This window comes from Rhipicephalus microplus, chromosome 5, assembly GCF_043290135.1.
Source record: "Rhipicephalus microplus isolate Deutch F79 chromosome 5, USDA_Rmic, whole genome shotgun sequence".
Taxonomy (NCBI): Eukaryota; Metazoa; Arthropoda; class Arachnida; order Ixodida; family Ixodidae; genus Rhipicephalus; species Rhipicephalus microplus.
The window spans coordinates 9,602,358-9,626,263 of NC_134704.1; the positions used below are offsets into that span (position 1 = coordinate 9,602,358).

A 23,906-nucleotide genomic window follows, 5' to 3' on the forward strand; every position below is an offset into this window, starting at 1 on the left:
AAAAAACACAGCCCGTCGGTGCTCCTGTGAGCACATAAGCCAAACATTATAGCGCAGCACGTGTCAGAGACTATACAACTAATGTTCAAAGATAGCTTGGAATCCCTCTCTCTCTTACATCGGTAAATGTTGTCATATACCAAAATCAACTGCGTTGCATGCATACCCAAATGACACGGCCAACGACTGATAGGAACATCGTGAGCTGCACAGTTATTGCGACCGCCATGGTGTGCCACCATATGCCTGCGCCCTGCTCTGAAGTGTGAGAATTGCACGCTAAAATTACACACCAGCAGCTCACAACATTTATAAGGTGGCCGCGCACGCTTTAAAGAAAAACACAGAAAAAACGTGCTCCCTCATATCAGCCCGACTCGCCCCGGGTAGCTTTCAGCACGCTCGATAGGACGAAAGCGGACAAAAAAACGCTCAAATATTCTCATTATTTATTTCTGTGACTACAATAATTTCTTCTTTTATTGCTATCATGTCACTAAAATGATGAGACAATCATGAAAGCATTTCATGTAATAAATTGGAAACCTATCTGACAGCATTATTAGGTGCTAACAGCACTATTGTTGCTAAATATTGATTTTGAAGCTAGTAGTTCCCAGTCTCCTTTATTGTATGGCGTAACAAACACTGGTTATTTTGCTGTATCGAAACAGCGAATGGAATTGAGTGGTAAGGAAAAACCTATTGAAAGCTTCTCACAAAAAAAAGACAATTTTTAAATCAAATATACCTTGCTGGCAGCTTTTCCTTGTAAAAAATGCGTGATGCATGCAATAAGAACGAATAGGCGCAAGGCTGATCATATTGTAGAATCCTAGTATGGCTTTCATGTTTTCCAGGGCATCAAAGACGTTTAAATATTCGAAAGTTTCTAGCTGGGTTTCCAGTCTGGTCTTTCGAAAAGGACTTGGAGAGTTGCTCGCGAAATGGTCAACTCAAGAGGAATGCACTTGTTTTACAATTCACGAAGAAAGCGCAAAAAATAAATAAGGATAAGCGGAGGCACACCTTGTTGAATCATCCTCGCCTGCATGTTCCAAGGCGAATCTTAATAACATTTCTCTTTATTTCTTTTTTAATTATATGACAGAAGCGCTCTTTTCAAAGCTTACGAAAAAAAAAGGACTCGAAATCTTTTTCTCAGCTTTTGTTGAATAATTCTTGAAGGCACGTCTTCTAAGTACATTACAATAGAAGGAAACTAAAAAAAAACGGTGAACCGAGAGAGCGGCAAAGGCTGTGCACCACTCTGCTGTCGGAAAAACGAGGCAGCCTACAACATTAAGCTTTTTCTGGGATTTGCTCACTCCATTTTCAAAAGTTTAAACAGCGCGATAGGCACCGATGAATATCAGAGTCAGTTTATTAGCTCAATCTTCCCCGCTATAGCCACTTCAGAGACTCGTCTGGTTGACGGAACGCTTTTCCGCCATTCTCGCTGAACTAAAATAGCAATGGGGCCCATATTGAACAAAACAAAAATAAGTGTATGGGAGAATCCTAAAGTCTTGGCGGATAGGCTGTGCTCATTGTGGTATATATTTAATGCTCGTATTTACGGACCCTCTTCAAGATTTCCTTGTTATATTTCCCCAGCCTGCGTAAGTATCTCGCGAGATTGCTCGTTTTCTCTCTCGGTAGCCATTCTCTTCCTCCTTTTTATCTCTGCAGTGAATGCGACATTAAGCAAGCTAAGCGGAATGGAAATCGTAGCTCACGCTTCGCCGCTCGCAGGCTGTATAATGCGCAGCGGACGCAGTACGAATGGATCATTTTCTTCTTCTGCCACGTCTGTAAAGGTTTTGGGGCAGACTGAACGATCAAAGATGGATTTAAACAAGTATCGTCTCAGTGAAGCTTGGACAGTTACGCTTGAAGATGGTCATAATAAGGCGAACGATGCACCGTAGAATTAAGCGCCAGAGTAAAATCTACGGACGAAAATGTGACAAGGGGCAGCATTCTATAATGTCTCTGAAAGTGCACGCGTTTGCGTTTTATCTTCGGGGATAAAATGAAAGAGCTCAAGTATCACAGTGAGATGTTTGCGGAATGACTGCCCGAAAACGTACAGCTGTAACAGCGGCCGACAATGGTGCGCAAGGCGAAAGTTAATTTATTCAATAACGTTGCTATTAATAAACGATCTCAAGCACTGGCTTGCACATGTATTGTGTTTTGGCCAACGACTGGTATACCTGTCGTCAATTTTCTGAAATACGAAAGCTTAATTTCAAAACAACTATTAAGTACAGCAGCGCATGACGTTGCGAATACTAGTAAAATAATTTTTGGCTTAGCCGTCGAGGACTCTACGTGTTATAAAGAGACACCACCAAACCGATTACGCTGTCATGGTTGTAGTTCATGTCTTTGTCTGCTCAATTCACCTTACTGCGGAAAAAACGCTGTGTCAAAGGCCTGTATTCACAAGAAATATTGCACTATAGAAATATTCGTAACAGAATATTTCAGCCAGTCATTACATAACAACAGGCAAAACGAGCAAGCCAACGGAAAAATAACACCTACTTTTGCGCATTCTCCCAAAACGATTCGAAGGCGAAAGCCATCTTTTTTCAAAGAAGCACGCTACAAAGGTATCGTGCGGCGTTACGTCGCACAACTTCACATTAAAGTTTGTGAATTCACGATGTCGTCAAAAATTTGTTGTTATATGTGACGTCATGATGACGTCATAATGTGGTCAATTTCTTCTTTAGCAAGTGTAACAGTGAAATTATCCCGTTTGATGAGGCATCGAAAGCTATCACCATAATAAAATATTTTTGCAGATTCCACGTATTGTTGCAATCTATTTCTTGCAAAGCTTATGCCACATTTTTTTTTATTGGAGCCGAGCGTTGCAAGGTGTATCAACGTGTTCGTGTAAACTGAGCGGCTGTGTCCATATTGTGAGCTTAACAGGCACGTCGACTACACTGGCGTTTGAAGGCTAACTTGTGGTTCGACGTCACGTCGACGCTCACGTTGAGGAATCGGATCTGAGTTTCATCCAAACAAAGGGCACGTTACGGTGCTAGAGTGTGCGTATGAGAATGAGCGTTCGTTGGCCTATTTCTGCGACGACAATACGACGCTAAAGATAGCTTACTACGTCGTCAGAGTAAACATGTACTATTTATTACGCTGCTATAAAAGCGTATAGCCAACACTACAAACACAACTGGCGTTATACAAGAGCTACCACGACGAGCTGATGTAAGGCGACTGTCACCACAACTGCTTATGTAATGCATATGCGATTTACAAATTATAACCACGTCGCTGCTAGCTGAGAATCGTTGCTGCAAGGTTGTCGGCGTTTCTCTACTACAGCAAAATTGCTAACTTTACAAACGTTTTGTCTCGCTCTTGCCTAATCTGAGCATAGTGTCTTCCAATCTTCCAAATTTTAGGCCATATTGCCCCCCCCCCCCCCCCTGCTCACGAGGGTTGTTAACGAAGGCATTGACTTCAAATGTGCGCATACTTCTTTCATGAACAACTTTCTCGCAAACATCAATTGTAAGTCAGCGTCAGTCTTTCTTCACTCCTTCCACCAAACAGCTAAACGTTTACAATAGCGCATGTTGAGCGTAGCTTACCGCTCAATATTACCATGTAATTAGCATGCACTACTATAAACGAGGCTATGTCGCTCTCTAAGCAAATTTTTTCTCTGTTACAAGCTTACGCGAACAAAGCCAAAAAGCCGACCCTGCCCCCCCCAAAAAAAATCATTAGAATACAGTAACAGGTTTCGCGTCGATTAAATTTTGTTTTGTTCCTGTGACGCGATATTTTTGTAGAGGCTTCTCTCTACACAGCGTGCTTAAAGCTAGTTGGCTTTAGAGCCCCCTAAACTTCTGCGTCATGGTATTGCCACGTTCAAACTTCGCCATCAGCGCTTGACTCTTCAAAGAATAGTAGCAAGTTACGTGCGTTATTCTGCTTGCAAGGGGTTTTCGAGGAGTGAAGAGGAGAATGGCACTCTTTCGCAAGCCGCGCGAGATAGAAAACGGACGCCCCCATCGGCTGAAGGGCGGAGGAAAGTTTGCCGCGCCGGCGGCGAGAATGGATAAGCGGCAGCGCGAGACGGATCCGTCGCGGATGAGACGCCATTTGTCTTGGTCTCATGGCCTCGTGCGCGCCGCTCGGCGCCATCAATCTGAGGCCGCTTGGCGCCTTTGTTTTCCTTCAGGACACGAGAGCAGTAGCGCCCTTCGAAGCAAGCCAATTTTCCTCGCACGGATATATAACAGTGGGAGTAACGAGGCCTTGAATGTTTATTAGTAGAGCTGATGTATTTTATAGAATAGTTAACTGCACGTGTTGGCAAAATGCTACGATGAAAAAAAAAAGAAAAAAAAGAGACAGTTTTGTTGTTAGGATAAAGGAATGAATACCGTAGCAACGCAGTGAATTTTTATACGAAGTAAGGCGAGCAGCAAACACTTTTTTGCTCCAATTTCGCGCGACTCTACAAAACGATGGTTTCAGCGTGTGCTGCCTCTCCAGGCTGCGACGCGGTTTTCGTGTTGCCGGCCTTCGCAGGGCAACGCGATGTAAGCACAACGCGTGTATGATGACCGCTGAAACAGCACACTCACCATCTCTCGTGGCAGCGACTTTATGATGAAGGTTCGCAGTTTTCGCTCGAGCGACGCCGTAATAGCACCCCTATCGCTCCTTCCCCGACGAAAGACGGGCGATGTTTTTGAAGCGAGAAAGGCGTATGCTTGAGGAGCCATAGATGGCAGGCCTCGCACGGGGCTCAAGCTTCTAGCGATGGCGACGCCGGATCGTTTCATCTATGCATCAGTCGCGTCCATCCTCAGTGCTCGCACGTATTTACTGACGTGTAGATGACGTGATGCTCATGATAATGTTATTTATTTGGACTTCATTTCAACGCAACATGACAATGATAGCGATGACGAATACTCATGAGAGTGCCGAAGAATTGCTATGGTAACAAAAAGCAAGTTAGGCGTAGAAAGAATGGGGCAAGAAAATTTCATTGTCATTTACTTTATCCGTGTCCAGCTTAGGATATTTTGGGGGCTGCTCCAATCAACGAAGATATTCACCCTTCAGAAGATCAATCGAAACGTACACCAAGCAATGAACATGTCCACACGCTAGACGTAAAGGACGATTTTGATGATGTTTCTAGATGCAGATATCACAAGACATCAACCTCTTGAACTGCGCCGATATTATTGAACTGCGCCGATATTATATATGACTGGGATGAGCTCATTCCTGTAGCGTACCTCATGACACTAAAATATTGCATCCTTCCTTACAGCGGGGCGTTAACATATTCTGAAAAAAAAAAAAACGAAAGCTTTAACAGATACGGTACTCTAATAGAAGGAAAACGTGCTTTAATCATTTTCTCCACTACTTTTCTGAGATTTCTGCAGCATGAGTTAGTCAAGAAACACCGAGGTTGAAATTGCCATGGTATTGTAGCTGAAGCATTGAAACGGACAATGGTTGTACAGTAAGAGAACATCGAACAACACAGAAATAGAGTGTTACAAGGAGTTTAAACAATGGAAATACAACTACCGCGATGGGCTTATGTGTTCACAGATTCACAGGGAGGAGAGAGGATACTGACCAAGCTTGCTGTGCAAGGACGCTCCAAGACTACAATGGGCCTTCGCAAAACAGTGCTCGAGTATTCCCAGGCGTTAACGAATGGCCGAATACAGACATTCGTCATCGCCACGTTTGCGGACTGGCGGCGCCATTTGTGCAAGCCGGGGCACTTAGTCATCGCCTTAACGATGACCGAAGGCTATAGCCTCAGGGCACCAGAAAACAATCTCCCGTTGTTAAGAAGGCTGCTTACGGGGCCCTCATCACTCCAGTCGCAACCCCATCACGTGACCAAACATGCCAAAAAAACGAGGTCTACCACGCGCTCTTTTGGCGCTAGCCCCGCAATACACATAGATAACGGCGTCTAACGAAACACACAAAGCGAGGGTCCAGAAGGGGCTCGAATGCCTCGCGAAAGTGCGGGGGCGTCGCGGCAAGGCGATGCTGCTTATCGCCGTCCTCCCGCCTCCGGGATTTTTGTCGACAGCCGTCGATGATTTACGGGACCGCGTAGCTTCCCGAAACGAGGAGAAGGGGGGGGGGGGAGAGCAACAGAGAGAAACGCGCCTTTCATAACTCTATCATTAGTTGTAGATAAAGATAAATCCCGAAGAGGGAAACTATGACGGCCCGAGAAAGCGACGGTCGAGGTTGAGTAAATCACGCTTCGACTTGCCTACTTCGTTGTGTCCCGATCGGGGGGCGGAGGAGAAGGCAGAACGGCCAAATAGCGCCGGGCTGGGGATCGCCTAAACGCGATGGAGATGGCCAGAGGGCGCCCCCGGCATTCTTTTGATAAATAGCCCCGGTCATAATTCAGAAATAAGAGCGCGGCGACCATGGGCCGACTTTTCAGGGCTCGTACAGAGGAACAGTGACACGACTGGCGAGCTCTCTATTCTCCCTCGCGACGCCAGCCGAAAGGAAGATCTGCCAAAGTGGCGGGCGGGACCGGGAGAAGGCAAGGAGCGACGATATGGGATTGGAAAGAGATGCGAACTGCACTGTCCCTCTATCGTCATCATCTCTCTTTCTTCTCCATCCGCGTTCACCGCCTCTCATTCCTCGGGACGGAAGGGTGGAGATATGCGCCCTCGTGTCCCCCTTTATTCTGAGGCGTTCCGCTTGTCCGAATGCGGTTTCCGCTTCGCGCTTGGCTACGTCTTTGCATCTGCATATCATTTCTCAGTGCGAGCGCCAACAGAAGCCAAACTTTCCCCTTCACTGTTTGTATTTTCCCGCAAGGTAGTAAACTCGTCTTTTCTGTTCAGCGTTTTCTCCCCGCATCCCGTTCCTATTCAATACCTCTTGTAGACGTTGTTATTACTGCGTTTTCGATCTGCCTTGCATGTTCCCTCAGATTGACCGTGTCGGAGGGGCCACGACTTGGCCCAATCTCAAAGGTTCCAAGTCGGGGTTCGTGGACGTTATTGATATGCTCCCGCTTTGTAACCGTGTCAGAGCTGGGCGCTTTCATATGGAGATTGGACTGGCTAGATAGCGGCCAGTGATTCCGAGGCGCCATGATTCCTGACGCCGCTTGTTTATGACAGGGCTTGCGTATGGCGAGGCCCGATGTCAGCGCCCAAATATTTTTGCGTATTCCGCGGTTTTGAAGAGGAAAATGCCAGCATAAAGTAAACAGAAAGCGCCTACGGTTGATGTCTGCTTTCTATTCCGACTGAGACACTTCTTGTGTTAAAACATTAACATAGCGGAGGAATATTATGCGAAGTTGATTGTTGCATCAGTGTGATATTTTTTCCCACTGAATATGCCGCGTAATAGAGTTTAGAGCATAATAACCTGTGCAACTATAATTCAGTATAACTCACTGATGCCAAATAACTTTGTTAAAAGTTGTTGACACAGTTTCCTGTCTCTATGCGTCAATATTATCTAGTTAAGAAGCGGGAGTTAAATGTTATATTCTTTTTTTACTATAATAGAATGGCTTGATAAAGAAAAAGCTGAAATATCTGAAGGCTTTCGCGTCATAGGAAGATGCTGCCGTTTGTAACGTATTCACCCTTTACACTTTACGACGCATAAACGTGGGTGTCGGGAGTTATGCTCCGGAGCCACAAGTAGTAGACAAATAGTACGATTTATGACGACGGCATATCAGTTACGCAAGTTTTTCTCATCGATATCGCAAATGTCACAGCGCCTGGAGTCAACAAGCTCTACAATGATGACCTATATGTGTTCGTTTCTTGGCAAAATATGCTCGCTAAAGCACATAATGACCTAACAAACTTTATGTAGCTATGCGATCAATGGCCCGGGGTCTAAAGTCATGAAGCTTTTAGCCCGTCAGTGTGATTTTCCATTAGGTTGGGTGCTTCCTGTATCGAAGTGTAGGACATGAAGATAGACTTTGATTTGCTCTTTTAAACAAGCCTCTTGTAGATTTGAGCACATAGTTTCCTATGTTCGCAATACCTTAATCACTGAAATATTACGAATACAGACAATTAGTGAATAGTACAGTTAGTTCATACAGTCTACGAGGTGCATTTGAAGCTTTATTGTTAAACGATTATCTTCCATCTGATATCATGTTTCGCAATCATCCACACTGTCAGAAATGCAACCAGAAGCATCTGTAGCGTAAGGTAGTAAACTAACAAATATTACTTTTGGCATACTATAAAGCAGCTCGATAAAGTGATGCAGAATAAAATTCAGCACTGTGTACCGCCTATTTTGTGTTGTTTATTCTCGAGCTGTTTTAAGTAGTGTGTCTTCGTAACTAATAAGCTTGGCTAACCACAATTTTGATGCATTATTTGACCTAATAATCGCCTTTGAAGTGTATACGTATCCCTCTTGCGTTGTAGTGACACACTTGTTGAATATGTAATGATGTCGACACAAAAATCGCCAAAAAAGAAGAACTTTATTTGTAAGGGCTTTGGACAAGGAGTCATGAGCTCGGTGGGTGGAGCCCCAAAACCAGGGCTCCACTGGCTGCTTCGACCTGCATGATGTGACCCAGGAGCACGAGCTGTACATCTGGCTCAGCGCTCGTGAGCTGTGCCTCCCATCGCGCGAAAGCATTATAGAAATCCCAGGTATTTTGTTATAAGTGACCAATTTCGATAACCCGAATTTTCTTATTAACTTGCTCTTTTTCTTTTTGTCTTTTGTGAACTATTTCTTCAAACTTGCAAGATCTGAATTCAACATTCTCGTTCATAAGCGTGTTTCACCATTGTATGGTAATGTTTGTTATGACATTCGCTAGAATTTACAGTTGCGAACAAGTTCTATATATGAAACTGAAGATCGTTCCAGGTGATCACTTCGTAAACACCGGTTGCATAAATAGCATCGTCGTCACGACTGACCATGGGTATATGTACTAAACCTTTCTACTGATTCTGCCCTGGGACCTGCTTGCTAGCTTCACGCAGAAAACCGCAATATCACATGCTTCTTAGAGATACCACTTTTTCTTGATATACAAATGACTCGCTTCAATGTGCCTTTCACCACCACCTCCTCCGGTTCCTCGTTGCGTGGTTCGCAGAGGCGAGGCGACCAGACAGCGAGCCGTGGCACTGATGGGAAGCAGACGATCTGTCTCCAAGCTCTATTCGCGAGCGGGAACGTCTTCATTTCCTGCACGACGACTTTATTAATGACGTAACGTCAACCCACAAGTGGCACTTCCCTCCTTTTTTATTCTTTTTGTCTCTTTTATCTTGGAATGTTCAATGGAACTTCGAGGATATGAATCCCCTCCATGTGCTATTTCTTGCCTGCTATTCTACAAAATGAACAGCCGCTCGTTGACCGTTGCGCTGCTGCTTCGTACTAAATTGGGTGTCAGGCTCTCCTACCACGTCCCCTACCTCCGTGTTGACCTCACCCGCACGGGTATAAGGGCCACTTTGAGAGCCCTCTGTTGGGTGCCTGTTGTACGAGCGTCAGGGTGACGCATTTCGCTTTTTTTTTTTCGCTATACTTCTCCAGCTTACGTGTCCATGATTTTAGGAGGTATAATATGTTTCTGCGGTTCAGTCGCTGCTGTGTGCCACGTGCTGCATTCTTTCAAGAGATACTGGCAAGAATCGAACGCTTTTTTTTTTCTGACTGTCAACGAGATATCTCCTCTTCTCTTTTTTATTTTTATGAGATTCTCTTGGTTTTTTTTTTTTGGCGCTTACTGCAGCACGCTTTCTTTTTTTTCCAAGATTTCTGCACACTCACTGTAAAATTTTGTGCTCGTGTTAGACCTTTTATTTCCCGATTTCCGTCTATCGTTGCTTCTTACTTTCTTGACATTTTTCACTCGAAGACCTTTCGCACAGCCCTTTGTCTTGAAAAAGCATGCACATTTTGTGCTTTTCTTTTGTAACAGCTCACTGCTCTCGTTCAGAACCGTGCGGCTCACTCGCAGGCGCAAAGAGGGCGGTCCCTTTCTGAGTGATACGTGATGCCTCGGCTGCTCGCTGTTGTCGAGCGCCTCCTGTCAGGCGTATATTGCTTTCCGGCGTGATTTGTTGGTGCTCGAACGTTGGCGCTGTCGAACACTTTGTGAAACAGAAGAAAAATGCGGAGCTTGATTCGCTTACAGGACACTCACCAAATACAGCGCCAAAATAGCCCAAGAAAAGAAAAAAAAAATGCACGCGACCAAGAAGTAGAGAGGAAGGCGAGAGCATTAAGCGAAAGAGCCGGGGAAAACAGGAAAAACAGGAATAGATAGCACGTCTTTGTTTTTTCATGAACCCTTTTTAATTTTGTTTATTATTTGGAGCATTACTTCCCAAAACCAAGCTATGATTATAAGAGACGCCGTAGCGTATAGTGGAGGGCTCCGGAAATTTTGACCATCTGGTGTTCTTTATCATGCACTGACATCGCACAGTGCGCGGGCTTCTAGCATTTCGCCTCATTGCCTCATAGCCGTCATTGACTCAAGATCACTTCATTATTGACGGCTACACCCACATCCGGTATCCAGCCTACCCTTATTGATAATCGCCTACCTTGCTGAAGTTCGAAAAGAGCCTTGTCATTCCTGCTTGCTTCCTTGATTTATTATACCTAAGTTAAGGGCACAAGACGACTTACCTAATCAACACTGCATTGCATGTCATACGAACTGCTTACCAAAATTCATGAATGCAAGAGTTTTGCAACGCACAATATTGTTTATCATACCCTAGCTTAGAGGCTATGCATGTCATGAGCGGTAATTCGCATTCGTGATGACGTCAATCAATATCTAAAAAAATTTACACATAGATAGATAGATAGATAAATAGATAGATAGATAGATAGATAAATAGATAGATAGATAGATAGATAGATAGATAGATAGATAGATAGATAGATAGATAGATAGATAGATAGATAGATAGATAGATAGATAGATAGATAGATAGATAGATAGATAGATAGATAGATAGATAGATAGATAGATAGATAGATAGATAGATAGATAGATAGATAGATAAAACTCACCGGCCTTGGATCCCTAACCACTGCCGGTGACTGCCACTTAGCCATGGCATGTGTGACGTCATGTGCTGTGTAAACAGTACAGCGGCGCCGTATTATACAACCTCAACCAAAGCTTCAGCTTGCAATCAAAACGTTGGCATTCGGAGCCTACCTGATCATAAACTTAAGATATAGCTCACTTGCAGGCGCATCTGAGACTGGAACAAAAAAATTCACTGTAATGCAGACGCTGGCATAGCAAGCCGCTTGTTACGTCATGGCTCGCGAGCATCTGAGGCAATGAAATGGTTTGTATTAAAAGAACATTGATACTTTAGAAAAATATAATATGAAAATCTGAAAAAAAATTACTTAGTTTCACCCCGTATTATAGTCTGTGCACAAGGAAAAGATGCGACTGAGAGATGCGAGCGGAGCGCCAAATGAAGGGTCAAATGCGTCGTCAGAGGCCAGCGTCCAAGAAAAGTCTTCCTTTGCCGCCGGTGGACCCTTTCTCCGGTGTATTGGACAACGTACGACGTTGTTCGTCGCGACATTCGCGGTCCATTTATCGTCGGCCCATGTAATTCGATTTGTTGTCCGCAGTGGCCGAGACGCTGCTCGCCTATCGATATCGGCCCCGCCCGGCTGGACTGCGCCTTGTCGCACAGACTGATCGCCGCTGTTTACGGCCTGTACTGCAAGACCACGACAAGGCTCCTTCCGTTCTCGTATTGGCCGCCCTATTTCATTCATTCTCCTTGTTTCGTTTCTATCGTGTCCTGTCTAATACACGAGCTCTGCTCTTCTTTCGCTCGCTCGGGTATCTGGTCTTCGACGCCCACGCGTAATGTTGTTAGCCGATGTTAATGTGCGCGTTTCCGGCATCTGTCATCCTTCGCCAAGTCATTGATTGCCTTGACCGAGTTCAACTTCCAGCAAAAAACGGGCAACACGGTCGACGCCTACGTGATGACACGATACTATCCGAGAAGCTGTCATCTGCTATTACTTTAACCTGTCGTTATTTCTTATTTTCTTTGCGGGCCCAGCGACAAATGGCGCGAGATCGTTTTGGCTGAATGCAGTGCGATGATGTGGCAGTGAATGGGAGCGGTAATGATTCAGTTGTGTTGCCGTGGAATTTGTGCAAAGAGACTCAGATTACGCGCACAGCAATCTCAAGAAATAATTTTTTACTGGATCAGGAGTGTGAAATACTTTTCATAATGATACCTAGGATTTCACGTGCCAAAACCACAATGCCACTGAGGCACACTGTAGAGCAGTGCACCGGAAATTTCGACCGCTTATTCTTTAACGTGCACCCACGTGGCGCAGAATACACGGGCGCCTAGCTTTTCACCTCCATCGAAATGTGAGCGTCGCGACCAGCATCGAACACGCTACATTAGGGTCATTACAGTCTGCCTACTACTATTGTATCTACTGATTTTTTTCTTGTTTGGTTTGCAAGGTGTTGCAAGCTGCCCATCACAAAAGGCGAGCGCATTGCTCAGAGTGAGTTTTCAGTTATTCCTTCTTCCTCTTCTTCTTCCGCCAGTTTCACTTTTTTATTTTTTTAAAGTGGAGAATTTCTTAGTCACCCTCTCCCCCACTGCGCATGCTCGCGCCTCGCGTATCGTGCCGCATGCTTTCATCTCTCTCTCTCTCTCTCTCGCCCCGTCGCACTGGTCTAGTGGCTAAGGTACTCGGCTGCTGACCCACAGGTCGTGGGTTCAAATCCCGACTGCGGCAACTGCATTTCCGATGGAGGCGGAAATGTTGTAAGGCCGTGTGCTCACATTTGGGTGCACGTGAAAAAATCCCAGGTCGTCGAAATTTCCGGAGCTTTTCACTACGGCGTCTCTCATAATCATATGGTGGTTTTGGGACGTAAAACCTCACAAATCAATCAATCAATCATTCAATCAATCACTCTCTCTCTCGCCTCGCAGGGCGGACGCAGTCAGCGTCTACAGGTATAAACTGACTGCTCAACCGTTCACTGGCCAACCCGTATATGTAGGCACTGCGTTGCACACAAGCAACCCACCACTCGTTGAAAGCAACGCTTCACCTTCATTCAATAAATAGGAATCATACAGACGAAATAAGAATTAGGCATTCTCAACCCGCACCCTATTACGCAACACTCACACGACAACCCCCCCCCCCCCTCCTTCTGCGACACATTTACTCGAGTTGCCCCGTAGGAAGATGCGGGTGGCCTTTTTTTTTCTTTCTCGTAGCTAACTCTTATGTAGAGCGGCGTTATACGGCATATGGCCACGCACACCAACGGGAATTATATATACAAACAGCAAGTGATAACTCGAGCGCGTTGTTCAGTGCTTGTATTGTACCTTGGTGTTCGTGTTCGTCTGTTCACCGAGTGTGCGCTGCCATATGCCGTAATTATTTACCAACTAGCCCACAAGTACATTTTATTCTACAAAGTTGAGCAGTAAAAGACGTTGAAAAAATAAAAAAAACGAGGAAACAAAAGGAGCTCAGAGCTATTATCTCTGAATTTCTGAAAGTCTTAATAACTCATTCAGTGATTTCTCTTTCAGCCATTTCGCGCCAGTTCAGAGACACGTTCTCATGTGATTTTTTTGCACCACTCGTCTCCGATGCCGGGAGACTGTCATCGCCAACGGTGGAATTGCCCATTTGACGAGGCATCTAAGGTGTTGACTTTGATACTATAACCCTTGTATTTACAAATGATTGATTGATTGATTGATATGTAAGGTTTAACGTCCCAAAACCACCATATGATTATGAGAGACGCAGTAGTGGAGAGCTCCGCAAATATCGACCACCTGGGGTTCTTTAACGCGCACCCAAATCTGAGCACACGTGCCTACAACATTTGCGCCCCCATCGGAAATGCAGCCGCCGCCACCGATATTCGAACCCGCGACCTGCGAGTCAGCAGCCGAGTACCTTAGCCACTAGACCACCACGGCGGGGTGTATTTACAAATGCTTCTCGACTCTAATTTCGTCCTTCACTTGACTGAGTAGATATACGGCGCCGCTGCTCGACTGGAGTTGACGCTGCGCTTTAGAAGAATCACTGCATATTATCGCCGATATACAGTGACTTGGTCTGCCAAGAGACGGCGCTCCCAATGACCTTTTCAAGTCAAGGTGAAGCGTTGAGTGAAGGGGCGTTGTAGAATACGGCTGTGGGGCTTTCTCGCTACGAGAAATCAGCTTCATAAAGTATTATTGTGTTATTAGCTGTGCGCTTGCACAATTTTCGTACTTAATTCAATTATCATCTTTTTACTTTACTGCCTATGCAGAAAATTGACCGGATGCTGATGTATGAGTAACCTTCCGGCCTTCGTCTTTACGTATCTTTCTTTCTAATTTGATATGCCTTTTACGCACGTTAGTTTACTTAGGTTGGCTGTAAGCGCTTATACGATTAGAAAAAAAAACAAAAGAGAGTAAGAGAAACCGAGCGAGGGACACGAATCGATAAATGAATTGGTTGATGTTCGGATGAAACGACGTCGACTCGTTTCGGGACAAACATGCGAATGGCCCCTTGAAGGAATTGAGCTGATCTCTCTACGGAGTCAGCACTTTTCTCTCCCCGGCGGGAATGGCAAGTGCTCATGCTGAAGTTACTTCTTTTTCTTTTCCTTTTATGAAAATATCGCATAAAACTCTTTAGTCTAGAAATACGGAAACGCAAAAAGCTAAGAGCTAAGCTGTTTTTTTTTTCATAATTTCATCGTGTTACGCTGTTTCTCCAGTGGGCCGGATGCTGCGTCAATTCCCTCGGGACGCCTCCTGACATCGCGATTTCTGAGTTGCTCATCAGTAAGAGTACAGAGAAGCGCTACAACAGTATTTCAGGCGACGCTATATATAAAAACGAAATCAAGCATGCACTCTCTTTTTCTAGGAACATGATGCAATTTAGTTTCTATGCGAGAAAATATGCGCGGAGGGAGATGAGTTTGTTTCGGTAATCAGTAAGTGGATTGCTGCGACGCGGCCCCATATTTTCTTGTGTGTTACAATTTGAATACGGCTGCTGCATATATTGTGAACACAAACTCTTTTAGACAATTCGAAAGTCGTGGTTAGTGTTCGTTCGAAGTTCCCGTACGACAACTCCACTCCTGTGGTAGCTCAGTCAATGAACAAGCATGCAAATATTAACGATCAATGTTTTATCGAGCAACGCCAGGGCATGAAGCTTCTGCGAAAAAAGTTTAATCGATAAACCTTGCCTTTAACAAGCACATAGGGAAAGAAGTATTAGCGAGCACACACGATAAGCCAGCGTGTGTGTTCGAAGAAATTTCTCCTCTTGCGTACGTGTCTTTCTAGGCTGGATTCATCGAGCATTTAGGCTATATATCAACAGGCCCAGTATCAGACTGTTGTGCGAAGAAAGACCCTATTGCGCGCAAGCTATGGAATAATCTCCAGGGTTCCCGTCTTGTGCGCTATCTTAACAGAACGATCTACAATAATCGAAAACCTTCTCGAAGAAATTAATGGTGCGCAGTTTTCGCTGAGCATTCCTGACAGGCTTTGTGGGCGAATACCGAATCCAACAAAAGAAAAAAAAAGAAACATGCGTGGTACCATGCAGTCTCTTCTTGAAAGTATATCCGTATTATCGATGTAAGACTGCGTGTAAGAAGCGTGGAATCGCACCAGTCGTCATGCCACGTGAATTGCTTTACTGGTAGGTGATTAAAAACTACCAATGCATTACAGAGGGCTAAGCATCATCAGCTACAGCTTCAACAAAGCGGGTTGCTAGCCAGTTGCGCGTATTGCCTCACATACGTGTCAGGGGCACTACGCAACCATGATTGGTGGAGGGTGTCCTGATAGCAGCTAGTTACCTCACCGATAAACAGGCAAGGGTGCGCTGGAAAGTGTGTACGTGCGCACGGCGCATCGACATACCACTCGGAATAGCGGCGGTGAAGAAGCGAATAATCGAGCGTCCATGTACGCTGTCGTCTTTTATGAAAGGGAACACGCGAAACCGTGGTCTGTGCTCTGCGGCGGCTGCCTACAGCGCCATCAACTGACAGCGAAAGAAAACAAGTTCGCTTTCAGCGTCATCTGTTGGAAAAAAATATTAACAAGTTATGGCCGGTAGGCAAGCGCTGCTAGATTGCACTCCATCTCGGCTCACGCCTGCAGTGCGTAGTGCACTGCCAACATATCCAACGTTGTGCGCGACCACGGCGCAAGCTGCAGTAATCGCCCGATATCGCTGAAGGAACGTAATCTAGCATCGCTTGTCTACCAGCCATGACTGGGTTATCTTGCTTGGCCATAAATGACGCCATAAGCGAACGCACTTTCTTCACTTCTCGGTTGATGGTGCTGTAGGCAGCCGCCGCAGAGCGCAGGCCACGCGTTCGCGTGTTCTCTTTCATAAAGGTTGACAGTTTACTTCAGATTGCAGGCGACTGCGCAAATACGTGAAGGTGCCTGAAAAGGAAAAGGGAGCACAGGAGCTGTAGCCAAGCGGGGCGAAACTGAAAGTCAGGGCGCTCTATCGGTAGATTCACTGCCGAAAGCGAGAGTGCATCGGCATATCCGGTTGACCCATCCCGATATCCTGATGCCATGGCTTTATCACCAGCTTCAGCAAAGCTATGCTGCTAGCACTACTCCTCGTCAGCGTCGCTTTCACCACTTTATGCATTTGCAGCCACACCGTGGTGGTCCAGCGGCTAAGGTACTCATCCGCTGACCCGCAGGTTATGGGATCGAATCTCGGCAACGGCAGCTGCATTTTAGATGGCGGTGAAAGTGCTGTAGGCCCGGGTGCTCAGATTATGGTGCACGTTAACGAACCACAGGTGGCAGAATTTTCCTGAGCCCTCCACCATGGCCTCTTTCATAATCATGTGGTAGTTTCGCGTCGTTAAACCTCACATATCAATCAATCAATGCATTTGTTTGCCCACGTAGTGAAAATACTTTCAGATGCATGCGCTTTATGCATCGCCTAGGCTACCACCACTTTCGCCTCTGACAAGCAGTGGTGGTAGAAGCACGGCCAGGAGGTGGAAACTCTCTATACCTCCCATGTATATTTGCCCTCGGCAGTGGCACCGCCGCCTTTACCACTGGCGGTTGCCGGGCATCCTACTAGACATAAATGACGAGCAGCAAATTTTTTCATGACGTCAATGGTGACGTTCTAAAATAGAGGGAAAGTACGAAAAATCGAGGGCAGGAGGGTTGCCGCGGAAGCCATCATTTGACACTTCGCATGCAAGTGGAATACACTCATGCCTTCTTTCAGGTCTGCTTGGGCAATGCGGCCATTCGTAAAATCTTGTTAGTCTTTTTTTTTTTTAATTTTGCTCGTGTTTCCCGAAGATGCGAAGGTTAAGTTGACTGATTTCTCAGTAAGGCGAAACTTGATCAGCACAATTAAAATGATGAAAACTGACATACGGACGTAATGAGAAAACGTTGAACCCAGAATATCCCAACGAATGCGAAAACTATCAAAAATCGTAAGTAGGGCACGTCGTATTTGACTCAATCACGTTTGTTATGATGGCGCGCATAGTTTTCTTACAGAACTTGAGCAAGTTCAGTCCGAACTGAAGTTCAGAGGCACGGAGAGGCTTGAAGCAATCTCAGAAGTTTTTTGAAGGACGTCGCTGTAAACAGTGTTTCGTCAAGTTCGCTTCTTGTCTTCGTGAGAGAAGCAGCGTTCCTTGACGAAGTTAACATGTCAATGGCTCCAGCGACATTCTCTGTAACAATTTTTAGAAGCATTCAGTCCATCACGTGTACTTGAGTGACGCTTTTAGAAGTAAAGACTCAGATATTTTGAAACCGCGGCTACAAGAATTTCGCGAGCAGGAAGCAGTCTTTAATTACTCGACATCATTTGAACTACACGATGTAAAAGAAACTAAAACTATGTAGCCGAGCCAACTCGAATTCAAGCCTTTCAATAAATGCATTTTCCCGACAAGAGTTCGGCTGCCGTCTTCACCAATCAGTCAAGCGACACTTGACGTCCCTGTCCTTCCTCATTTATTCCTCCTCCTCCAAGCGACACTGCTCTTCTGTCAGTCCAGTCAGGCTTCCAGACAACTGGGTTCAATCATATGTACTCAGGCAAAAGCAAATACGTGCTCAAATATTAGACCCAAACTCTTGTGCTCACCCGTCGCCTTTAAGAAATGCTGAAAAATCTCCGCGTAATTAGAAATCTCCAGGTAAGCACACCGCAGAGCCGTGGAAAACATTTGCTGCCCGATGAAGCCATCTTCGACAAATGCATGGTTGACTTGTCCGGCGTAGCTCACGGCGGCTTCCCTTCTCTGCCCTCCACAACTTGCTGTCTTTATCTTTCCCGTGGTTGACACGCCAGCCGAACGAGATAACTGAAGGAAGGAAAATTGGGAGGAAAAGAACGGCAGGGAGGTTAACCAGCCTATAGGCAGCCGGTTTGCTACCCTGTGCATGGGAGGAGATGGGGGAGGCGAAAGATAGAGAAGAGAGAGGGAAGAGAGATAAACGCAGCACATTCGGCAGCACAGGCGCGCACACTCAGTCATAGTCCAGTCTTGTCTTTCGTGGTGTGTGACATTGCTGTTACAGCAGCTTGTTCAAGTCCGTGTCGCGTAGGAATTTTAACAGAGCTTTTGTCGCCTTCTGTTGCAATGTCTTCTCTCGGGCATTTGAAAGAATAGTGGCCACAGACGTTTGGCTGTTGTCGATGCGCGCAAGGACGGACGCCAGTGAGTGTCTCTGAATTTGATACAACGGACAGTCACACAGGATGTGGTGTAGCGTCTCTTCGCAACGACAGGCATCGCAGAGAGCGTTGTCGGCCATTCCTATGACAAATGAATAAGATTTTTTAAATGCGACCCCAGGCCATAAGTGATGAAGAAGGGTGGCTTCTCTTCGGTCGAGCCCAGTGGGCATGCGGAGAGCCATCAAAGAGGACAGGTGGTGTTGACGATTCGTCTCACGTGATCCAACTTCTATTATTGCTGGTCGAGGGGCCCGAAGGAGCGGAGGCAACCGCAACGAACGCAAGTCAATCCCTTCCCGCGCTTCTCTTTATTTATAATTCGCAAAATAAAGAATAAGAAAAGGGCATATAAAGAGCAAAGAGGTTATTTACAGCGGTATTCATTTTTTATTTGTAAAAACTGGTGAAAGCCAATAAATAGGAACATTCACATCAACTTCACTCCGTTCAACCGGATCTTATGACAGCCGGAAACCAGTACGAGTGCGCATGTTTCTTAAAACCGAAACCAGCGATGAGTTTCCTGCCCCACCATAGTGGTATAGGGACTAAGGTATTCGGCTGCTGACCCGCAGGTCACAGGATCGTTTCCCGGCTGCGGCGGCTGCATCCTCGATACAGGCGAAAATGCTGTAGGCTCGTGTGCTCAGATTTGGTTGCACGTTAAAGAACCCCAGGCGGTCGAAATTTCCGGAGCCGTCTACTGCGGCGTCTCTCATAACGATATGGTGGTTGCGGGATGTTGAACCCCACATATCAATCAAGCGATGTCTTTCCGGAGCCTGGCACGGCTTCACTCGAGCCAGCGATAAAGCGAGCATCAGTCGGATACACCGATGCACTCTTGCAGCCTGCAGTGAATATCTTGATAGAGCCCACTGGCATGCAGTTTCGCCCATATTGGCCTCATCTCACGTTCTCCCTTTTAATTTCGAGGCCACTCCACACCATTGCGAAAGAAGTTCCTACTGCTGCGTGTGCCCCAAAACTCTGCAGATGACAAGCGGATCCTGAATTTTGGACGCAGAGCGTGAGAAAGGCTGAGAAGTTAGCGATGACCACAAAGCCTTGAAAAATAACTGACGTGGCTCTTTTGCATTTGCCTAAGCCGAATAGAAGGTGAAAGCCGTGTTTTTTTTTTCGCTCGACTAAATCAATCATAAATTTCCACGCTCTAAAATATTTCTGCACCTAACGTGATTTTGCACTTCCTTCAGGGTGAGATGCATTCAAGTTAGACGGGCCTCACGTGATATTGGGCTGTTTCCGTGCTCGGCGCACTTTTGACCAAGCGACGATGTCTTCCGATGAGGTCATCGCGTAACCGTGTTATGACTTCATTATGACGTATGGTATATAACTGTCAGTTCAAGCGCATGGTTAAACAGAAAGAAAGAGAGGACACTAGCCCAACTTTCGATTTTCTTGCAATTCATTATGACGGCTGAGATTTTGGTGATGTGTGCCTTCGCGACGGACGTCACAATGTTACGGCACTGACGACGTCATGTTACATTGTGGTCACAGGAGTTTTGGTACGCCATCGGCCCATGCACATGCGTATCACGTGACTTTTCACCAACGTTTATTATTCGCTTCTTTTGGCGTCATTTGTGTTTACGCCATCGTTTCGCGATTCCTGGCTTAATCTCAAAACTTGTTGACTCCATGAGAGATTTGACCTTTAAAAACAGACAAAAGTCCTGGAGTGAGGTGTTAGACAGGTTGATTTTAATGCCAAGCATATGTACTTACTCTTTACAGCTCATTTGCCCTAGTGAGTGCCACCAGTTTTTCACCTTCTTTTGTTATAAGAGTATATCACCTGCCGAGATTTTCTTTTCTATACGCTACAAGCGTACTTGAAGTGGCGCTTCGGAAGTGTATTTCAAATCTGCCCCTCGATTTTGTCCAGCCACGGTGCACTGGGCTGATTAACCACTATTACTCATTGCTTAACTCTCTCATCATAAATAGAAGAGCTGTGCCTGGCCTAAATAAACGAACTCTATGCCTCAGCGAAACTTTATGCGAAAAGCATGTTCCTTACTTGGAAATCATCTGCTTTTATTATGCCTCAGTGTGATGAAATGGCCGTTCCACAATACTTCGAGCACTCCAATCTCTTCTCTTTAATGTGCCTGCAAATTATAGTTGCTGTTTCATTTTCCTGCCTTAGCTTTATCGTCATTCGTTTGTTTCGCCGCCCTATACGCCTCACCACAAAATGTCGCGAACACGCGGCCTCCGACGCTTCAGATGCGCGGAGTGTAAAAAGCGAGGCCAAACCTCCTCTCCCATTTGGTCGGAGCCTCTCCCCAGCAGCTCCCGTCTTCCCTAGGTCAGTTCCCTAACAGGGAATGGGATTGATCCCGTCCCACTCGAGGGTCGCTTTCTCGCCCGAAAGCCTTCTGGCGCCGAGTCAGTTCGCGCGCGCTGTCCACACGGGGAGCGCGGGTGCCTCGTTCAGCTAGTCGTGCTATTGCCACTATCGTCGCCGGCTCGCAACGGGACCACGCCGTTCGGTTATCGAGCGCCTACCCTCGTCGCTGGACGGCATTTCTTTTCTGATCACCTGTGCGGTAACGGACAATGCTTCGTCGCCAAGCGAAATGCCCGTGATGAGTTCACAGAGATCGCCAGAGGCTTCTACTCACCGGCTGAAGATGCCGTAGTCAAGCGGTACGTACGCACACACTTCAAATCGCTCTGGTGACGAACGTGTGCAAAAGACTATCCCCGCACTCAGTCTATGTGTAAAGAGTCAAGTGAAGCACAGGCACAACTTGGAAATCATTACTTGATTTAGTGTTGCCGTGAAGGGGTCTATGCATTTCCGAAGTGTGTAAAAAGCGGGATTCTCGAAGAAATGTACAAGTACATGCAAATTACACGCGCTTGTTGATATGTTTTTATTCAAACTGAAAACAAGCCTGTCGACGCTGTTTTATTTCTTATGCTTTCTTCCATTGTAAGCGGTGTAAGCTTCTCATCAATTGTCGAATATAATAATAGTTCAGGCTTCTTTTTGATAAAGTGGCTGAACACGAATTCTTTACTTCCGCATGTGTGCCATAAATCATCCTGATACCAAAAATATATTATCGTGATTATGGTTCACCAAAAAGCAGCATTTGTACATCGCAGAATTTCTCTTTCTCACGTGTACAGTACAAAAAAAAAGCTGCAGATTACTGTCCTCTCGTAGATAAAGTCGTTAAGAATATAAACGGGTATTATAATTGGACATGTAAATGACGCGATTGCTTACTTGCACACAACGCCATGTTCGTAAAATAATTACAGCATTGCCATTGGCCTTCTCTCTCTCTTCAGTGTGGTTTAGTTTGGACCATTGAGGACGTGTTTCTCGTCCTCAATGGCTCGCTATTTCAAGCGTACGCTGTCTTTCGTTCTTCCAGGTTGTTTTCATTGCGTATATTGGTGTTTTCATTGCGTATAAGGTGATAACGCTAGGGACATCGGGCAACGCTGTATAATGCAGACTGCTTCGTTACAATTCAAACTGAACTTTCGAGGCCACCTTGTAGTTCCCTCTTGTATCGCGTTCCGTTTGACGAACAAATCAATGGATAGATCAGCGGTCATGTGGGCCACATACCAAGGATTCGTAACTCGGCCACCTTATTTGCGTATTCTCTTCTTTTACGAGCCTGCTGAAGCACGGATATACAGATTCACGTGGCGACTATCCATTTCGCGACAACGTCTGGCTGGCAACTCAGTCAGGTTATGATTCTAGCGGGACCGAACGATTTGTGTTGCACAATATATGCTTCAAACCTTGAGTTTAGCATATTTCATTTGCTATTACATAGTAAAAAGTCATGAATTTAGAGTAAGGCTGTGAACCATGCGGGATTCACACACATTTTGTCCATGTTGAGTTTCTGTGCACGATCGCCTTCCGGTGAAGCAAGACACGGTGACACCCTGAGCACATGTTGACAAGCATAACGACTGATTATTCACTATACGTTTGCGCTCGTAAATTTCCAAAATCTCCAGAAACGGCATGTCCAGATTGTCAATTCAAAGGAGACTTCTGAAAGCAGCCGACCATCTTGATTGCTGACTTCCATGACAGAAGAAATGCCTTTAAGACATTAACTCAAATCAAATAAAATTAGGTTTATTTTCTTTATGTCGTACAAGGAGAAAGGACTGTGAAGAAAAAATACTGTGTTTGAAACAGCCTCAATAGTTCAAAGCCCCCCAAAAAGCAAAAAAAGCTAAATAAAGAATGCGTGGGTTCAAAATGTTTTTAAATAAAAGGGGTCTATTACACTGCGCAATGGTAAGACGGTGTGAGGCGTCTGAGCTAGCTGACAGTAAGCCATTCCACAGAAACTGAACTCCGTTTTTAGCTATATATCTGAAATGCCTAACGGCTTAAGCGTTGAGCTTCATGAACACCTTGAAGTAACCCTTCATTCCAAGAAAATAGGCGAATATTACGGGGTCAAACTACTGTGCAGATTCTTTCTTATGCTTTTTGGGCACCGTCAAGTACTCTGCCAAAAATTACAGCCTTGAGTCTGACAAAACTGCTCTTCCTTTGCCGTATCTTGGGATCTACGTCGCTTAGTGATTGAACACTTTCTTAAGGAGCACCGGAATCTACGAGCGCTTATGAAGGAACAGCGTGAGACCGTGCTGTGTAATCTCCAGCTGAATATTCATCCATCTCTTCTTTACTCCTCTTCTTTTCTATTTCTTTCTTTTCTATTACTCCCCCTTTCCCCCACCCCAAGTGTAGGGTACCCAACCGAGCGAAGCCTGGTTTACCTCCCTGCCTGTCCTCTCTTTTTTTTTTCTCTCTCTCTCTTTCTCGAGTCAAGTAGCCGGAACATTCGTCTTGAGATCACATGTGCCCAATCGGATCGGCGAGGCAATGCTTAGTACTAATATTGCCAAAGTAAGGCTTCAAGACATTAAGCGTTTTTTTTTTCTACAACCACTCTGGAGAAGCAATGACATTGTAAAGCAGTCTACTGTCTTCT

The 23,906-nt window shown here is 45.5% G+C and overlaps 1 protein-coding gene across 1 annotated transcript in view; it reads left to right on the forward strand.

The window, feature by feature from the left end:
- Positions 1 to 20,849: 20,849 nt before the first annotated feature.
- The window catches only part of LOC119174024 (plexin-B), a 210,074-nt gene continuing 207,017 nt past the window's right edge, over positions 20,850 to 23,906 (forward strand). The window contains exon 1 of the mRNA XM_075894819.1: positions 20,850 to 21,564. The gene's annotated coding sequence lies outside the window, so the exon portion shown is untranslated. The remainder of the gene's footprint in view (positions 21,565 to 23,906) is intronic.